Genomic DNA, 16459 nt, shown 5'->3' with positions numbered 1-16459 from the left:
CAACTGGGTTGTTGGCACCAACAGCCTGCAAAAGAGGAGGCAGGGCGATGTGTGGTCTGTGAACTTTGTGATATGTCTCACAGCTCATGTCCAGCATGTAAAGACACTGTCAGACAGAAAACAGGGCAACTGATACTGATGACATCACCATGGACTGGCTTTGTGAGACCAAAAGTGACGAGCAATACCAAGGGATCCACTGCGAACAACCACAGCGACATGGAAGTCCTGATTTATACGTACTTTGTTGCGTGCCAGTGTCACGCACCAAACATAGATCTACAAGCGTGTGAGCTTGTATTTCACTGCCGCACAACTGAGTATAACTCAGGCTTACCACACACGCTTCTCTTCTCCTACCACAGAGCAAAGCGTATGACTTGGAAATGAAATGGAAATGACATAATCCACGATTCACCTTCTACCGTCTCCCAAGGCCACAGACTCAGCCCCCCAGCTCGGGGGCTTTGGACAACAGCCCAGGCAGGGCTTTTGTACTGCGGCTATTCAGAACAGCCTTGGAAAGTTCCATCATGGACAGCTACTGTATACCCTTCACGTCTTCGGCCATGTAGAGAGCAGGGAGGTTCTCTCCTCGCACTGCCATTGTTCTGCAGAAATCTCCCTCTGCTCTGATTGGAGACAGCTGGCCCAGGGGAGAGGGGGGGGGGGCGGTGGGGGAGGTGAGGGAGTTAGGGAGAGAGGCAGCATCTGGATGGCACCATTGCTTGCAGAGTTTTCTTGGAGGGATGAGCATTCAGACACACGTGCGGAAGTACACAAACACACACACCCATGAGTAAATTTGACACACACACACACACACACACACACACACACACACACACACACACACACACACACACACACACACACACACACACACACACACACACACACACACACACACACACACACACAGGAAATACATAAATGCACAAATACCAAACATAAGCAGCATCGACATGAACATACGTGCACACTGCACATCAGACATACTGCAGTAATGTTCAGAACGGAGAGGGTTTTTTTTCTTACAGTACAGTACGCTTACGCACACGCACACGCACACACACAGGCATAAACTATAGGGGAATAGGCACCTGTAAACACACAAAGCAGCTGCTTTCGCTGCCAATGCATTACTGTAGCCGCAGTAAACATTGTGGTTCTTACAATCCCTATTTCCTCGCACATGAATAACTTGGCTTCTGAGTGGAACTTTTCACTTTGAATCCGAGGTTCAAAATGTAAATCCACAGCAACAAGCTGCCTGACCGGGAAATGTGAACAAAAACACAGCAGGACCAAAAATATCCCAGTTACAGTGGCTCGATGGCTGCCTGCTTGTACATCAACATCAATCACAACCCAGCACATAGCTATACTACCTAGCTGTAGTACCTGAGGTTCTTATCAACATCAATCACAACCCAGCACATAGCTATACTACCTAGCTGTAGTACCCGAGGTTCTTACATTTGAAGACATTTTTCTTTCATTCTGCAAGATGCAGGACAGAGAGAGTGGAGGGAGAGCTGGGGGATGGGGCCATAACACTGATTTGGAGTCAGATTTCCACCCTTTAAGTTTCAACTTAACACTGTAGTTTGTGCAATAACTGTGACATATGTGTGATACACCTTGCATTTACATGTACTTCTTTGTAAAAACAAATATGTTTGCAACATGGCAATATTGAATATGTTGCAACATGGCAAGTTGTGAGCCTGTATGCTATTTTTGAAATCTTTGAATTAAGAAAAACACAAAATGCTGACAAATTTCCCCAAAATACATAGTTACAGGGTTAAACACAACACGAATCAATCACATCAGACAGCCTACATTTCCCCGAAAGGAAATATCATATATTTAATTCAGAACCAGGGATAAAAACATGAAATGAATGACCCACCCCCATCACCCAAGCAAATGGAACTCTGCCGGCTGCCGTACATGCCGTCCATGTTTACATGCACAGCACGGTAAGCATAACCCAATTAACAGAGGTAGATTAATGTGCAAGCTTTCCGTTTATTTGGTTGAACACACTGATGTAGGCAGAAGGAAGCTACAGGACATGCTATGGATCACATACTGTCTTAGCAGACACACATGGTTTAAGGGGATTAGAGGGGATTTATAAGAGGTCATGAGAGAATACAGACGCTGCCCCTGTACCTGAAATACATGGATTCTCTCTCACACACACACACACACACACATATATACCCCCCCCCCCCCCCCCCCCCCCTTTCTGGTTGTGAGCGGTGGTGTGGGCCAGTGCCTTCCCTTCATCTCTGTTTCTGAGAGCTGCTTCACATGGCGGAGCGGTGTGCGTCTACCATAACAGCCCCAGCAGCACCAGAGCCCAGTCAGCAGAGTGATGTCACTGCAAACAAATGGGCATCAAAGACAACTCCAGATCTTGGCCCCTTTGTAGCGACTACTGACGACACTATACTTCTTTTTATTTTATTTTATAAATATAACATTGACTATATGTCTGCCTCTATCTACGATCTGTCAATCTATCTTGCCTTTTTTCACTCGTTTCCTTCTATTGTCGCTTTGTTCTCCTCGTCCGTACGGAGGAGGGGAGAAGAGAAACCGACCGACGTTCAGGAGATGGAGATCTGACATGTACAGTACTGTGATGATCCTTTTGTGCGCTGCTGCCATGATGAGCAGGAGACAATGAATAATGACCCCTCCTCCCCCACCTTAAGAGACTAGATTGGTTTCCCCACAGCCGTCGCCGAGGACAAAAAGAAAGAGAGAGAAAAAGGATGAGATTGATTCCGCGTGCCAAAAAGAAGAAGAAAGAAAGCTCTTACCATTTGCAGTTTTGTACCATTGTGTGTCCTTTTGAACACCACACGCATTTTCACTGGGATCTTTTGTATGTGTGCGTGTGTTTGTGCGTGCACGCACGCGCGTGCGTGCGGTGTGTGTTTCTGTGGAATTTAACTATGTGTGTACTGTCGTTGGATAAGAAAGTGAATCAAATCACAGCATGGAACCTGAGTTGACAAATTGACAAAGTCAAAATCCTGTTTTGTATTAATAGCAATCTCTTGTGTCCATTCTATAAACACTTTATATAAACTTGAGAGGGGTACAAAACAAATGCCCCACAGAGTAAAATCCTCGGTTAACCACTTGGGATCTATACTTTATTCCCTCCTTCTTTCCTTCTACACAGAATAAAATGTCGATGAATTCAAGCTTACGTGTCACGTTGCCACGCAATGTGAGCTTGTACTGTACACCTGCTAATTTACTTATTATGACATGCCCAGAATACAGACGCTAGTGTTGACGTTGTTAATTATATTCTGAGTGTACAAATAGTACATTGTGTGTAAGGGTAACACACTCAGAGTTACAACTGGATAAATTAACAGTGAGGAATTTACTGTGTGAAGTTGATGAACATTTAAACTATTTGAAATATTGAGCATTTGGTATGCTAAAGTGCTATGATTTTGTTACCTCCAGTCATTTTAGGTGAGTCCCAAAATTAATTTGTGCAGATTAACCAGATTTATGAGTTATGAGAACATTTATTTGTCACTTTTTACATGATGACTGTGGCATTTTGAACAATTAAGGGAGTTTCAGTTTGACTTGTCCTCTCTCTCTCCACAAGTGTCCTCCCCTCTCGTCTTCTACTATAGTGGTACCGTACAGTAGATAAAAGTCCCCTAATGCATTCATGACACCAATCCATTTGTACTTAACACCAGCGCAGTGGTTCTCAAACCGTTACATTTCAAGGACCCCCATAACTCTGAGAGTGTGCAAATGTGTGCGTTTGTACACTCTCAGTTACAAACCCGCAAGGGTCCATTCGGAACCCCTTCAAGGAACCCTGAGGGGTCCTTGGACCCCTCAGGGTTCCTTGGACCCCACTTCCAGAAGCACTGCACTGGGGTGACAAACCTAATTTCTTAACAACCTTCACCTTCACTTCACTTCATCCTTTTTGGGCATGTCATATTTGAAAATTTCCCTCCAATTTCTTTTCAAGTGTACCAAACATTCTTTGCAATTTCTCACAGCTGGTAGGAGAGCAATACTAGATTTGTCCTAAGTTCCCCTTGGAGATAGAGTCCAAAGTTGGCATGCATTAACGTCTGTCTGACAGTGCCAAGGTTGTGAGAGCAACGGGAGTTGAGAAACAGGTCAGCGTTTATTCAAGGAGACAGTATTGGACCCAATTGACTTAATCCAGCAACGCAGAAAGTCTGGAAATGTGAACCCCCCTTGTTGGCTTCTCCCTGCGGCTTCGACCTTGAAGCTCAGTCAGCTCTGCAAGGCAGTGGCTGGAACAATCAGTAAGCAAGCACTGTGCCGTGAAAACAGTTAGAACGCTAAAGAGGTATCTAGAGCAGTCAGTGAACATGACCAGACCACCAAAGTTACTTTTCTCATCCATCGACTGTTCTTGTCCAGTTTCACTGCAAAGCAAAGGCTTGACACAGTAGCAGGAGGACAGTCCCAATATTCAGTCAGTTGGCTTTATTTATTCCCCCTCTCTCATTTAAAACATTGTATTAACCACTAGTATTTTGTAAAAAAAGAAGAAAAGAAAAAAAGAAGAAAAGTAAAACAGGGCTTAAGTGGTTAGGTCACTGCCACTGTAGAATAATTAAGTGGTTAGGTCACTGTAGAATAATTCTGATGTCCAGTACATGAATGGACACGAGATGATTCCACTAATTAGCCCCCTTCTGTGGTTGAAGGTGCTTTAATTGCTATACATTCACACGTCTGAGTCAATAGACCTTTTTCCCAGCAGCCATATTGATAGAAATAGTTGTAGGCGTAGCCTATAATGTTACTAACTTTACAAGTGTTACCAATTATACTAATTAAGGTTCCGTTCCAGCAGAGTCTGGTCTCCAGTGAGCTAACATGCACAAAACGTGTTTTTTCCAGAATAGAACACGTAGGTTGCATTGGTAAAACCTGTATGAAGGAAGTAATGTTGCACAAAGCGTCGCAATTTGTTGCAAGCTCGGCTATATCAAACATTTTGAAGATTTGGAATCACTTGGAGAATTCTTGTACCAATTCACCTAAAAGACCAGTGAGCGGCAACTGCATTATTTCAGCAACTGCACCTCCAATTCCAATGGTGCCCCCCCCCCCCCCCCCCCCCTCTCTACCACAGCCAGTGGCAATCACAAGATTTCCTCACATCTATCCGGTATTTACACCATGCCCTCAACTGAGCCAGGTCTTGATTGCCTCGTAGGTGAACTGCCTGCCAGAAATCAAAGGCAGTGTGTGTGTGCGTGTGTGCGTGTGTGCGTGTGTGCGTGCGTGCGTGCGTGCGTGCGTGCGTGCGTGCGTGCGTGTGTGCGTTTCTGCCTGGCTGAATGCGAGCCAAATAAGCAAAGGCAAGATTGGCCTAATTACTAGAATCATGCAGGCCCCGCTCTCTGGCTCGTGCGCTCCAGTTTACGGGGCACAGCACTTCGCCTGCGTATTGATCAGCAGGAGGAGGCATCTGGAATCAGGCCAGCGTGTGAGGGTACGGCCCAGAGTCTTGTAGTGTTAATGGCTGCGCTGAGCACAGCTTGGCATTGTGTTCCACTGCTTGAAAAAGGAAAAGGTGCTTAAATTATCTCCTATTCTTGGCCCTTGTTGAGTACCCAGTATACAAATCTATAGTCAGAGGCTGAGGATAATAATTACAGGAAATGGAAACTCAGCCAGGCAACCGTTCACTGGCAGCAGAAAATAGACCTCAACATCTGAAGAGCGCTAACCATTTGAAGCCTTTGCTTTGCTTTGAATTAGATTATTTTTCCCCGGCTGTTTGTGAGGGAGATGGTCAGGTAGAGATCTGTTCCATCAGAATCCATCATGAAACAGTGAAATAGAAGAGTAGGGAACCATTAAAGAAACGAGATAAGATTTGATACAAAGATTTGATACAAAGATTAGATACAGTAGATTAGATACAGTATAGATAGATAGACAGATAGACAGATAGATAGATAGATACGTTTGAAATGTTTGATTTCTTGTTTTGTTTTAAAAATGTTGCCCATAATGACATGCCCAAAATAGGGACACCAGGTTCAAAGTTGTTAACCATATACTCCATCAGGGGCTCTGTTGAACAGACCAAAATACAGGAGGAAACACACACAGGGGAGGTGAGGAGTCATATCATCATGAGACAAGACCAAAACTGACAACCAAGCTATGATGGTGGGACATACATAGCACAGGAATAGTACACGCCCCCCCCCCCCCCCCCACACACACACACACACACACACACACACACACACACACACACACACACACACACACACACACACACACACACACACACACACACACACACACACACACACACACACACACACACACACACAATTTATTTTCTGTCCTATAGAGAAATACAAATTCTATGATGTTGTGATTATGCTGATTCAGACCGACAGCCATTTATTCATGTAATACATTGATTTCCAATGGCAGATTTGATCTGTAGCTTTTGGCCAAAACTGTCCACAGATTCCGAGATCAATAACATGATGTAGGCTATCGATTCTCCCACACATGGACTGGGTTATTGCTAACGTTTGTTTGAACATCTATTGGAGATGATTGTTAATGCTTTGTATGCTATACGACAGCATTACAGTGGTAGCTAGTAGCCATTGCTAATGTCCCCCCATCATGACTGTGTTTAGCCTTTATCCTTCAGTACATTGATACTTCACATGTTTCTGTACATCTATATACTGCATTCATACAGCGGATTGTTTTCTCCGGAACATATACACATTAGGACCAAAATGAGTACGTTTTAAAACTAACCTGCAATATATCAAAACCAACTAGTAATTTACAACTGCAAAGAAATTAGCAAAAAAAAAACGCTCTCTTGTAAATGGAGCCAAATTTACTGCAGTGTATTTTAGCAAGCATGCAGTTAAGAAGTGCATTCTTGTGTAATGCTACTGTAGATCTGTACGCTATATCTTGGTCCGCTGCAGCAAAAACATATTTTTTAATCATTATGTCTTCAAACTGAAGATGTCAAGCATGGATTATTCTAGATGTCAGTGTAATAGTACACAAAGCCAAAAAGCATTAACTGTATATAAAATATAGTTTGTCTTCTGTCACTGCAAAAAGTATTGTTGGCAGAGATTCGGCTTGTGTGTTAGTCTAGTAGCATTTGAGGGGGTTTATTTTTCTTCAAAATGAAATCCAAACCCTACACATAATGGTGTGAGCACACAAAAGGTGGTTGCTAATGTTTGCTTTTGTACGGGGCTACTCCAGAGACAATGTGACTGTCTGTACATAAACAATATCGAGGCAGAAAGTAAGTCAAGACACAATGCAGTCTGTGAAAAAAGGAAGTGTTATGAGCTGAAGAGGACCATGTACAGGAAACGGCTGGGTGTCGGACGGTGACAACACTAAAGGGCTCACACAACAAGTTGCATTTCTACTAAACTCCTGCCATTGTTTTCAAATTTATTTTTTTCCTTTGGTTATCCCTCTCATCATTTTTTTGTCTCTATGAACTCTATGAAGACACAAATGTCGCAAAATGTTCAACAAAAATCAACATCTTCTGTACTTCTGGTCAAAAGAAATCGTATTTCTATTCTTTACTGTACTGTACATGTATATACATAATGTATTATGTATATTACTAAAGGGTTTCTCGTCAGCTATGTTTACGACTTTGTATAGCGTCCGTTTTGTGCGCAGCAACAACTCTCACACATACACAGAAAAAAAGAGATGCAGTCATTTTGCGTTGTCCAATTATGCCTATTTTATATTCCATCGTATGACAGCATTACAAATAGGCGCTCTGTGAGTTTATAGAATGACTATTTTTGGCGCGCCGTCACCGTGGTACAATTAAGTACAAATCGGGCTTAATGGTCATCACATGTTCAAATTAGTGAGCTCCTATGATGTGCTTTGTTTGTTTGATTTTCATCATAAACCTATAATAAAGAAACATGCTGTTGACAATGAAATGCAGGCGATCGAATTTGCATTTCCACATTCTAGTATGTGACAAACACTTGGTCTGGAACTCTCCGAGCCGAGAGATATACTGTTACCTTTGAAGAATCAATAAGCTATGTGCGATATCAATACTATCCATTAGCCAAACATATCTTTTTATGAACTATTCTATCGATTAACTAATTTCTGTTATTAATAACGCGTAACATGCAAAGATATATGAAATTATCTTGTTTATATTTTTGATGTCCGAACCAAGTTTGTGGTACTGTATGTATGCATTACGTGTATATGGGATACATACTGTATGAGCCCAGCACTGCATTTATTGCGTGGAGTAGTTAATTTTAAAAAGCATATTTTCTATGGTAGAGCCCTTTTTGCCACTATTGTTTGCACAGTATAGCTTCTGATATGCACCGTGACAATATTCTCCATGTCCTTACACATCATCCTATACAGTTCACTTATGATTTGTGACGATAAGTTATGATAAGAAAGATGTATTTTTTGGGGTATTATTGAAAAAGAGATATAGCAAATGTTTTTGTCCAAGAACTATATTTACAGTACCATAGTGTTGCTATATGAATTTGTCCGCTTTTCTTAAGTTTTTGTTCTTTCTGTTGTTGAAGAATGTTGATTTACCATCCGACAGTATATTACCATCGTTCTATATAAAACTTTTCTTACGTGGCAATAAAAGAGAAATTCTGTAAGCCTTGCTTTTGTCTTTATTGGACTCCCCCTCATCTTATTTCCTCTTGTCATTTTGGGGCACATTGACGGACACCCATTTTTATACTTTCAAAGTTAGATTTTGCTATACAGTTGGAGGCCATCGATATTGTCCTTTTCTTTTTGCTGAGGTTTGCGTGATCTGTGCAAAAGGACAGTTAACCCATTTTGGGCGGGAACCCCTTTTGGTGTTTTAAACATTGTTATAATTTAGCTATTGAAAAATAGCAGATCTACAAGCTCATAGCGCGCCACCGAGTGGCGCGCTACGAGCTTGTAGGTCTGCTATTTTTGAAAAATCGTGAAAATGTAGAAGGATTTTTTCAGGATTTAGAAGGATTTTTAAAAGTTTTGAGGTCAGGCCTAAATGGGTCAAATGATAAGGGACAATATCGGTGGCACCCAACTGTACCTTCTGCTCCCCTCCTATCTCCTCCGCCTATAACTACCCTCCACGTATCTCCTCTCACCTCCCTCCCTCCTGCCTTATACGTCTGGGCTTCAGTCTCCTCTGATTCAATCACTTTGCTTCCTTCTCTCTCTCTCATCATCTCCTCTCCTCCACTTTCCTCTCCTGTAGTCCACTTACTTCCCTTCTCCACTTCTCTCTCACTTCGCCTCTCTTTAGAGTCACTCCTCCTTTTCCCCTCCATTTCCTCTCCTCCGCCCTCCCCACCGTCTCTCGTCTCCTGCGGTCTCTCAGCATGCGTGCTAACGTGGCGCCAGAGTTAATGTGTCCTTGGACTTCAAACGACACATATCTGCCAGACACAATCTGGGCCCACAGTTTTGGTTGTAAACATGTTTATTTATTTTACCTTCAAATTAACCACTGATTCAAGGTGGAAGGAACAGCAGAGTTTTTCCCTCTTTGGCTCATTTCTTGAAACAGTGTTAGCATTCTCATAAAAACAACAATGCCCTTAAAATGAAAAGTTAATTTGGCAATGTGTAAACAACGGTGTACCAAATGTTAAGATATTTGGCAATCTGTAAACAACCGTGTACAGAATGTTAACATGTTTGTTAGTATGACAGTGGACCCAGCCATTCCCTGATGGCACATGATGGATGCTCACATTATTCCACACAATTACAACATGTGCTAGACATCTTTTATTCTCAGGGATGAGATCTCTGTCGAGGGTGTCCAAGAATATCAGGAGTTTGTTGTATGTTGGGAATATTGTAACATTGGGAATATCATGATACACCATCACAGACCAATTCCCCAAACACGCACGCACGCACGCACGCACGCACGCACGCACGCACGCACACACGCACACACACACGCACACACTCCTCCACGTTCAGATTCTGTTGTGGTCAACTGATTAATAGGCAAAATCCATACTTATGAATAGCACCTGCCAGATCAATATTCACATAGCGTGTGATTGGTTGATGTATAAGATGTGAGAAACTCCATATTCATTACTGAGGTTCAAGTTTCATCTGACAGGCAATTTACAAATTAAAGGATGTTACAAAAACATTACTGTAATGGCATTCACTGAATATCAATCAGTGCAGCATCCATACATGTTGTGGAGAGAAGGCTACAACTGTTCAGATGTAATTGCCCAGTCATTTGCATAGATGTGGTAGAACAATTCGTAAAAAAAGAAAAAGAAAAGAAAAAGATGACAAATTCAAATCTCTTTGTGAACAAATTGGAAATAATCATTAACATTTGAGCATTGTGCCAAAGCAATTGAGAAAAACTCAAACTAATCTATGTAGACACACACACGCACATGCTCGCTGTGACACACACACACACACACACACACACACACACACACACACACACACACACACACACACACACACACACACACACACACACACACACACACACACACACACACACACACACACACACACACACACACACACACACACACACACACACACAGTAGACTCGCACACACACAGACACACAGTACACTCGCACACATGCACGTGATAGTGTCACTTTCAATGCACACTAATTACTCAGGCTGCCAATGCTTTTGGCAGAGAACTAACTATCTAGGGAGTTCAAAGTGAAGGAGAGAACAACCTCTCCCTTTGCCTGCTCAAACTTGGGCTTGTTTTTCTGTAAACGTTTGCAGGTTTTTGGGCTTGTTTCTAAAGTGTAGTTGCTTATTTCAGCTTGCTTTCATTTTTATTTAAACCAGTGGTTCTCGATGTCATGGACACGCAATGTAACATGTACAGTATTTTCCCCTAACCCCCATCTAACACCCATCTGAACATGTTTTGTCCCAGGACTCCAGGAGGAGCCATGTACCAGATTGCATTTGTGTTGTTAGAATGTTTCAAAAATCTTAAAAATATTCCACATTTTATTTCATGGTCTTTTGAAAACCACCCACCAACAGCAGATCTACAAGCTCACGTGTCGCACCGTGACGCGTTGTAGGCTTGTAGATTCAAATAGCCGATGTATACAGTACATATAGTATAGGTTTCAAGTCATTCATGTGGCCACCACTGCACCACACCCTTCTGCATTAACACATTACGTCACTACCCTCCCCTCGTGATATCAGCTCCTTTGATTCTTTCATTTAACCACTTAAACGCTATTTTTTGAATTTTTGAATATGCAAGAGACACAAGACAAACAAGGCATACATTAAAACAAAAACATCAACAGAAGAAACAGAATAATAATAAAAACAAACAAACAAACAAACAAACAAATGTACAGCAACAAGCAACAACAATACATATTACAGACTTTTGGATTCATTGACACCGGAAAGACACAGCCCATATTCACTCCATATCCGCCCCCCCAGCTAAATACTCACTTAAACGCTTTGTTGACAGGGCTCCCCCAGGGGTTTGTACTGTACATGGTTCCCTCCCCTTTTACCCCTATCAAATATCAGCTATTTTCACTGAATGGTCACCTACCATATTTAATAAGACATTAAGACATGCCCAAGATAAGTATGATATAGGGTCCGTGTGGTTAAAGTGAGGAGTGGACAGTACTGACAAAGCATCACAACGAAACGTTCGGCCGAATGTTCGTGCCAGAATAATAATAATAACTTTGTTGCCGCTCTGGTGTCACATGAGCACAGTGGATCTCCACTGTCTGCTGTTGTGCTCAAAGTTCAACCAAATTCAACTTTGATCCCTGCGGCTGTTAATCTTTCAACAATGCACCGCCATTTAGCCTGAGAGAGTGGGCGGTGCTGAACGGAGAAACTGTACACTTTGCTCTCTGGACCCCCAGGGACACCAATCAGCACTGCAGTGTTACCTCTGAGAGTATGTACACATACACGGAACCAAATGGACTCCTAAGGGGTCCATTTGGGCCCCTGGTGGGCCTTGGACCAGACATTGAGAAACGGTGTCCTACTGAATGCGCATGTCCTGTGCGTTATAGAGTTTGATGGACTGTTGACGTCATCCTCGACGCCTTCATTCTGCTTCAACCATGTCATCGTCACCATCGACAGACACTCGACACAGCTAGGTCAACATGACCCCGATCGGAACGCGTGATGTCACCAGTTTGCCAGCTAGTGCACCTGCGGGATGTGCACTGATCCTCATGGTCTTTACTGTCACTACTGCTGTCACACTCTTCTTAATCACCAGCATCATCCTCATATGAGTCATTGCTGTGGGTTGCTGCATGTCAACAACACGCATTGTTGTCATTTCCTATTGTCATTGTTCATCTTCATCAGCAGCATCATGGTCACAGGAATGAAGATAAGCAACATTAGCATTTTTTTATGGCGTGGCTCAGTAGGACGCAGAGACTTCTAGAAGAGGGTCTGTCTGTGCGTCTGCTGGGGCAAATCTTGCAAACTGGGGCAAATCTTGCAAACTGCTGGATGGGATCACCAACAAATATCTTGTGCACGCTGCCAGTACGCCTACAGTAGGAAGTACTGTACTTCAGCGTTTTTGTTTTGTTTTATAGTTTCGGAAATATTTTAACCTGAATTTAAATCTAAATGGACCTGTTAGGGTCCAATTTGTTCCATTTGTGTACTGTCAGAGTTACAGTAAGTGGCTTTCATGCAGGGATCAGCTGGTTGGTGGTTTTTGGGTGGTTCCCGTGCACTCGCTTCCACAAATCGCATAGTCTCTATATGGCCGTGGGGGCAGCTGAAATCAATATGGCTGAGCATGAAGATCTCTCTCCCCAAAGCTGGAGAGCAGACCACTAAAACTAAAACCACGTCTCATCTCATCTCCCTTCCACTCTTATGATCTCACTTTTCTCTTCTTCCTGGTTTTATTCTCCTATCCAGTATTGGTATTCTCCTGGGCCGGCGGGCAGCCGGCCCAGCTCTGGTTGAACATGTGCAATACAAGACCATGACATGACAAGCTGATGGACATCTGACTGCAGGGGAGCTGCTGTGGGGAGGACGTTGCTGCTTCGCTCACTGTGTTGGTTCGATAAAGTATTTCCCAAAGTGGAAATTATAGATTTTCTTTTTTCTTTTTTTTACGTTTTCTACGATTTCTTTTACATTTTCATCCCCAAAGAACGTCAAAGATCTTTTGACATTTTCAAAGGAAAAAACGTTTTTTTTCTTCAGATATACAGTCGAGATTTGTAGCTTGTAGATCGGCTAATTTCACTATTTCTGAAATAAGGCTTAAAGGGGAATACCACTCACCCCCTTCTATGTAGCCTAGAACTGGAGGTCAAGAACTTGTCATCACTGAAGATGTACTCTGCTCTGCAAGCCAAATATTACATTACATTACATTACATTACATTACATTACATTACATTACATTACATTACATTACAGTCATTTAGCAGACGCTTTTATCCAAAGCGACTTACAATAAGTGTATTCAACATAGGTAGGGAACAAAAACTACTAATCACCAGAAGTCTTTAGTGCATTTTCTGCAAAAACAAGCAACCAAGAGTATACCTAGCGCTAAGGTAAAAGTGCAATATATCAGCTACCTATTTCCTTAACCGGATGAGACAAAATAGCTAAATCAAATGAGCATGAGCTAAAACAATTAAGTGTATCGACTAAACAAGATCCAATAAACAATACAACAATAGAAAACATCTTTGTGATGTCACTGATCACATGACCCCAAGTTCTATACCTCCAGTTCTAGGCTTAATAGAAGGGCAGGACTTTTTTACTTTTTATATTAATATATAAATGAATGACAATGGTATATTAATGGCATAGTTCAATGTTGAAAATGAGTGGTTTTCTCCTTTAATTAAGTAGTTTGATCCAACTTGACCTAGTTTTGTAAGGTACGACCCAGCAGCCAAGTATGCAGACCACATATACACTATACAAACACAGATAATGTTATGGCTGTTTAGATAGAATAGTCATACTCAACAAACAAGCAGAGCCAACATTCATTCGAAAACAAACTGACATTTCAAATCTGAAATTCAATACCATGGCTCCCAATTAACACTATGAAAACGGAGGTGCTTGACATGGTGGTGTAATAGTCTCTCTGTTTCGGCCCTCTGAACAAGCCAGTCAATTACATTGTGAGGGCGGTGGTACTAGTGTGCACAGTGAAATCCTCAGTGTTCATTTAACTCTGAGACTGTACAAAATGGACCCGTAATGGACCGTTGTGTACAAATGAGCACAGGATTTTACTGTGTGGGACTTCCCTCTATGACTGGGTTCAAAGAGTCATCTTGTCAGAGGGATTGACCATTGCACCTCCCCTGGAGACATCTATCTCACTCTCTCTTTATCTGGAGGACCTCCTTTGCTTTCTCAGGTTGGTCTCTTTCTCTTCCTTGATCTACCTCCCTCTCTTAGTCTTTCTTGTCTGTAATTATGGGAAAACACCTTTTCCCATACCATCTCTCTCTGTCGCTCACCGCTAATCATCTGCAGCCGTCTTCCGTTACCTGTCATTTCTGTATTATCCATCCATTCCATTCTCTCTCTGTCTCAGTCTTCAAAGAGACTATAGCGAGTGTGCTCCAGGGGAATATAGTGTACGTCTCGGATCTTTTGAAGCCTGTGTAATACGAAGTACTTTTGTAGATAACTATTTCTTTTACTCCTTATTCACGGGCTAATGGACCGAGTAAGGGCTTTGATTATGGTGGTGAAATACGGCTTGTGCGTGCGTGCGCGCATGGACGTGTAAGGACATTCCTACAAGGTATATATTGGCATATCCTCGGTTTGGGGTTATGGTTAGGAAGGAATGGTTGCAGTACGTTGAGGCAGGTGAAGATTGCAGTTAGAGTGAGGCGGAGTGAAGGCGGTGCATGGAAAAAGACGTTTTGTTTGTGTGTGCATGATAGTGGTGGTGGTGGGAAGCACAGACCTGGGGGAGGCAGGCAGATGGATGAAAGAGTGAACAACATAGATAAAAGAGTGCTGCAAAATGAGGGACATAATTATGTATAATAGGACAGAGAGATGGGAAATTCACAGCCCGTCCTGGGGCGTCATGTATAAGACTGCACAGCTGGAGTACTAGAATTTAAGTATATTTGCACATAAAAAGCCTCCCTATTATCAGGCGACGAACATTCTGCGAATATAGCGGCTTAAAATCAACAGGAAAATGAACGCACCTGCACAAGCCTAATAAATATCTCTGCCCCCGTTAACCAGTTTTCATTGTGTAACGAGTAATGTTAGTTCTTGTGGGTCTCATGCTCTAACAATCCCTTAACACATTCCGTCCGTAGGACGTGGCCACACGTCCTATAGGGATTCCAATCGAGGGACGCATTGGACGTGTGTACACGTCCTGGCACATCCACAATGATACCAGGCGAGAGAAGAATATTCTGAATTTTTTCCTTTTTTTAATTTTTCAGTCCAACTCTCGGCCACCGTACGCGTCACTCTGCAATTAGCTTACCATTGACTTAGCTGTTAGCACGGCAGAAAGAATGCCTCGTCTCTCCTAATCCAGGGTGCTCTCCGTGGTTTTGATCTTGATCTGATGGATATACTAGCTAGCGCTTCATTTCTGCTCCTCATCCGTCTCTCCCTCAAAATATGAACGCTTTTTGGAGCTTCTAGCGATATATAATAAAATCGAGACCAAGGTAAGATAGCAAAATATTTCTCCTATTTTGAAGGAATCCTGGGAATGATTGTGTTAATCACCTACAGTACTGGTACAGCAGAAGAGCAGCCTGAGTGACTAATCATCCTCCCTGTAGACAGACAGGCCTGGCAATAGGCTCTCTGGTCTCTGCACAGCAACTGCAACATTGGTCCTCTTCCTTACTTCCTTTGATGCTAATTAAGGTTGTGGGTCCAGGGACTCTCATGGTTCCTTGAGGGGGTCATGGCCCCTTAACGGGTGTGAAACTCTAGTGTAGCCTACAAATGTAACCAAATGGACCCATACAAAGTTTGAGAACAACTGTGCTACACTAAATGGAATGTATTAGAATCATCGCTTCCTGTTAAGGAAGTAAGGGAGAAGCTCAATTTCTTTCCAATATGGCTGCTGTGCATTGGCATCTCTCGATGTGGTTGTTTTAGATTCACTTTGTTTTTTTATCATTCGTTCTGGTTAATTTGACATTTTCCTCCAGTGTTGGGTGAACTAGAAATTGGAAACGATGATGTGATTTGGGTTTTGGCCTTTATGATAATTATTGTGGTGTAGCCTATCAGTGGATATAATTGTGTTTATTTTTTTCACGGAAAGTTTC

This window comes from Electrona antarctica, assembly GCF_951216825.1.
Source record: "Electrona antarctica genome assembly, chromosome: 22".
Classification (NCBI taxonomy): domain Eukaryota; kingdom Metazoa; phylum Chordata; class Actinopteri; order Myctophiformes; family Myctophidae; genus Electrona; species Electrona antarctica.
This window is presented reverse-complemented; position numbering follows the sequence as displayed.